Source organism: Papaver somniferum, chromosome 9 (assembly GCF_003573695.1).
Source record: "Papaver somniferum cultivar HN1 chromosome 9, ASM357369v1, whole genome shotgun sequence".
In the NCBI taxonomy this organism is placed as follows: domain Eukaryota; kingdom Viridiplantae; phylum Streptophyta; class Magnoliopsida; order Ranunculales; family Papaveraceae; genus Papaver; species Papaver somniferum.
Genome location: NC_039366.1, coordinates 50,745,794 through 50,750,907, shown reverse-complemented (window position 1 = coordinate 50,750,907; position 5,114 = coordinate 50,745,794). Strand labels below are relative to the sequence as shown.

Below are 5,114 nucleotides of genomic sequence, written 5' to 3'. Positions count from 1 at the left end.
ATTCTATGAAGAGGGTACAGCGTATATACTTACTTTGGAGGTCTCCGAAGTACTCGGGGAATTATGATCGTCCGTATTAACGACAAGGGGTTCATTACTTCTATTTGGCTCTGAATCTTTGGAAGCGCCTTCATCTATATTCTCAGAGGAAGGTCGAACATCAGCACTTTTCGCCTCCATGATGACATCCTCCTGGACATATTATCAAGTAATTAGCATCTTCACATGAAACTTTTATGTCCGATGGTAAAGGAAATTACTCACGGCGACTTCTTCTTCAACGCTCAAATCAGAAGTCGTCTGCCCAGCAGCAGAGAATCGAAGACCGTCAATACTAGACGAAGCAAAGTCCTGTAACCAAATAACAAATATTGGTTTTGAGATCCTGATAATGCGGATGGAAGAAGTCACAGCGGAAAAATATCAACAACTCACCAAAAAGGCGACTGGGGACTTTATGGTGTTGGGCAACAACTTGCAATTCTTGCTCATGCCTTCTCCACCGTGGGCAATTGCCTCCGCCTCTGAGAAATTCACTTCAATTCGAGGTCTCACAGCACGACCCTCCTGCAAAAGAAATTGATGTAGTAATTAAAGACGATTATACGAGTTGTATGAGGAATATGCAAAAGAATACATACCGGTGAACCTCCTGGAGATGTCTTTCGTTTGTCACCACCAGAAATATTCCTTAGTCTGGGACGAGAAGCACTCATCTCATAAGAAGGCGGTTCTTTCACTAAAGGTCGGGAGGCCGTCACATAATCATTAAGACGCTCAAGATGCTGATCCCAGAATTCCATGTAACCTGGAGTCACGTACGTGGTTCGATCAATACAAGGGAACCAATAAGAGCTCCCTTCATCATGTGTGTGATCTAAACAAGTCTTAAGTTGTTCCACTGATGGTCTTCTCCTTCTGAAGGTTGGAACACATTGGTCCATACCCATCTGACGGGCGGTTCTGTCAATATTATACTCCTCCACCGAAAAATATCCATACGCTGCTGATATTATGTGACCGGGAGTACAACTCAGCATGAAAGATCTTTCGCCATCACTCAAATCAGCACCGAATTTCAAATACTTACTTTCTCCAGCATTGAAAGTCTTCAACTGAGAAACGTGAGGAGGAACCACCACCCAAGGACGGAAGTTGAACTCAGACTCGTCATCTAATACGTCGATGAAGCGTGTCTTGGACTGAATTTGCTTCGTAGACCAGCACATAATCCTAGCGTTGTCTTTCTTATGGAAGATACGTCGAGCATCAGCAGAGTTCAGACTTTGTAAGACACTACGGGGAATGGGTGCATAGTTTCCGAAACGCTCCCACATCAGAGCTTGGAGGAACATCGTATTGGCGTAGCATTCAATCTTCATGAAGTCGTTCGAAACAGTGGAGTCTACGACTAAAGAGTCCAGGTTAGAATATAATGTAGATGGTGGATTTTCGACAAGGGCTAAAATCGTAAACTCATAATTATACGAAGCTCTGATCCAGCAATCAGACGTGAGTATCGAGACAAGGGTCTCTCATCGTATTCTCAACGGAGAGTACTTTCTCTCAGAGTACATGTAGATATGTAGTCTCACGACTGGACAATGACATATCTCATGAATACTGAATACTTTCAGTGATTACTAGATAGTAACCCGTGCTACGCTCCGGGAGTATAGTCTTTTGGTTTGGGTGAACATTAGTCCATTGTCTGAGCTGTGAGCCAATGCTAAGCTGCCTGTTAAGTTTGCTTGATCATATAAGGTGCGCAAATTGTTGTTGTAAGTCTGGAGATATGTGAATTTATCAACTCAAGTCATGTTAATTGAGTTGCACCCTGTTTCATAGGCTGTGAATTTCATCGCTGTTGCACCCTGTTTCACCTGTAGTGCAGACCGCGTCATCAACAGAAGTATTACCAAAGCTTGATCTCTTGCTCATGTTTGTTTTGGCTCCAACAGCATTTCTAGCATTTTCAGTTTCTCCCTGCATTGTTTAAAAGTAATATTTTAATTAGAGGTTCTCACCAAAAGAAAAAAAAACATTAACCGTTTGACTGAATGTTTTCTTTACCTGTGTGCATCACTTGAGCTTTTGTTCTTTACCCTATTCATGAAGTTTGAACTCTAAAACTGGGCATTATCTTTCATGAAAATCCTTTGTAAGGAGGGAAATTAAAGATTTCCAAGAACATTCCCAGAATAATTCCTACAATGACAACCAACAAATTTCCTAGTGATGGATTATGCGACTGAGACCACCCCAACAGTTCAGTTGATGTGCCACACCCAACGAAAACTTTGATATTCACCCTGCAACATCATAGAGTAGAAATCATACCACCATATCATTTGAAAAGAAAATTTAAAACGAAAATATACATTTAGAGTAACGAAGGGAACCAAAACGACAGAAACATATTGTGCTTTCATTCGGTACAGCTCTGGTTCTCAAATAGGTGGCAGTACTTGATCTGTGAAACTGACCTATTTTTCATAAGGTCACGACTAAGATACTCCACTTTATATGCAAGACGTACTTATGAGACAAAGCTAGTTTACGACATGTTAAATTTAACGTATACATAAGAAAATAGACATTTGTGTAAAATATATGGGTAGTCACATTTGAGATAAGAGAAGAAGCTATCGTGACTCTAGATGCTTCATCCCCATTATGGTAGGTCAAACAGGCTACGTCCGACGTTATGGTCACTGTCGTTAGTCTTTTAGATAAAGTGTGCCTGTAATTAATAATCAAAAATTAAGTTAGGTGGTCTACGACCTATTGCTAAAACATGCTATTTTTTCTAAGATACCTAAGGAAACCCAACAAAGATGTATACCAGTAATTCAAGTGATCATATCATGTAGAGACTTCAGCTTGCTCTGTCAGTATCTATATATGCTAACAGCTGCCTTGAAAACTCAAGTTCAGACTAAATGCTTTACTGATAGGAAGAGATTTCTGCACCATACATGGAACTTATAAACGTATGGAGGAAAAGGGAAAAAGAACTCAAAGAAATTGTGCATTGGGGAACTTACCAACACCCAAAAGCTGAAAAGGGACACCTGAATGGGAAACAGTACCACGTGAGGTTGCAAGAATAAACCCTCATCCTCTTCCATGAAACATAACAGATTGTAGTCTTCTACCCTCACTCTCTTCCATAAGAGTAGAGATTCATTTAAAAGATAGTAATTACAAATTTTAAAAATGGACCTGTAGTTGATAACCTCCATGCTGCTTTGCAATTTCCATCACCGGTTTATCTCCGAAGGTGGGTACATCCAATTCATCACTGGTTGAAAGTCGAAACATCCATAACTTCGTCCACCCTGCAAAGCAATACAAAAATAAGGAAAAACACATATGTATGCATAATTGGCTAGTTAAACAACTAACTTTTCTTTTGATTTCTTGAATACGAATTCGAGAATCTTTAGAATCAGGTATGAAATGAGAATCAACACCACCTGCAGTTATAAAAAATAAGGCACCACATTAAATTACCTTTATTTGGTCATTGATAATAACAGAAGAGAAAACACCCCTGTGGCAATGAACTACAACTCTTTATACACATTTGACTCATTTCTGCTGGCATTTCCACAAACAGTGAGACTGCATCAAGAAATAATCCAAAAATCTCAATTGAGAATCAAATTTATAAACCCAAAAACAGTGAAACGGAAAATGTGTACATTCAAAGAGTTTCATTCAATCAATTGGTACGAATAATTGAAAATAAAAATTGAGGAAAAAATCAAAAACCATGTAATGTAAGATTTTAATTGATCAAAACTTACGTTAAAATTGTGATTCCTTCTCTGCATAATTGGTTTTGATTGAAGATTTCTTGTCAAGAAGTGCTTACTAAATACATTAAGCTATATTAAAGCGGAGAAAACGAACAGAGTAGGAATTAGTTTGTAAGTTCAGTTGTTTTTCCTCGCGTTTTTAGGGGCCACTCAAAAGGATTTAGGGGCCAACAATAAAACAAAAAAGGTCACCCAAAGGAAAAATGTAGCCAGCCCTTATCTCGCGTAATTCGTAATGGCAAAATTATCCTTATATATTCAGAGGATATGATAACATTTTTATCCTCCGATTGCAATCGGAAGCCAAAATATTACCCAGACTTCCGATTGTAGTCGGTGCAGTATTAGAATGATTTCTGTTTCATTTTTTCCATTTCTTTTTCATTTTTGAGTTGTTAGAGTTATAGAGAAGAAGGTGAAGGAAAAAAGGGAAAACCCATTTTATCACTACAAAAATGGATGGATATGAAGAAGAAGGTGAGAATCATGGAGAAGAACAAAATGTTGAGGGTTCACAACCGTTTAGAGAAGACGATTTGGGGTATATGTTGAATGATCCAAACTTTTGTGGAGAGGAAAACCTAGACGACCCTTTCATGGAAGAAAATGGATAATCGCCTGATATTGAAGCTAACGATGCATGTAAAACACAGGTATTGTGTTAAGAAACTCAAATACCCGATTTGCATGCGTTTGTGTGCTTTTGTAAACAAGAAAAACCGATTATTGCATGCATTGAATGCCATGAACTACCCAGATTCGGTAGATAATTTCTCGAATAAACTTACGAATATAACACACTGAGTACCAAATATGTATATTCGGTAGTTCCAAGATAGTAGTTTACTGCCGAATATGAGAAAAAACCCCAAACTGGTTTTCCAAAAAAATCTTCATTCGGTAGTTATATAAAGTTATTTACCCCCGAATGGCCCCAAAAACGAATTCCCCAAAAAATATCAAAACTCAGTATTCTTATCCTTTACAATCGGTAATAGTTTAACATTATTTGACTGCCGAATATAACAGTGGTCTCAAAATAAAATTTCCGAAAACTTGAAAATCAGATGTTTATCGATTAAAGTTATCTCCCGGTTATTTATATTCGGCTGTTTTACTATATATTTTAGCTTCCGATTATATCATTTTTTGCACTCAGTAAACTGTGTGCATTCATTTGCATAAATCGGGTGTTTTGGGTAACCGATAGGATTCCGAATATAGTATATTCGGGAGTTTTACTTATTTAATAACCTCTGATTATTGTATAATAATTTGTTGCTTTCATAT

The 5,114-nt window shown here is 37.9% G+C and overlaps 1 long non-coding RNA gene across 2 annotated transcripts; it reads right to left on the bottom strand.

The window, feature by feature from the left end:
* Positions 1-1,662: 1,662 nt before the first annotated feature.
* Positions 1,663-3,894, bottom strand: LOC113307953. 2 transcript variants are annotated; one of them, XR_003339391.1, is made up of 7 exons: positions 3,813-3,894; positions 3,517-3,627; positions 3,226-3,341; positions 3,048-3,074; positions 2,846-2,967; positions 2,074-2,312; positions 1,663-1,986 (listed from the first exon to the last, which is right to left on the bottom strand). It is a non-coding gene; the product is annotated as an uncharacterized LOC113307953 (long non-coding RNA). The 2 variants fall into 2 exon arrangements; XR_003339390.1 differs by having other exon boundaries at positions 2,846-3,074.
* Between the last annotated feature and the right edge of the window lie 1,220 nt (positions 3,895-5,114).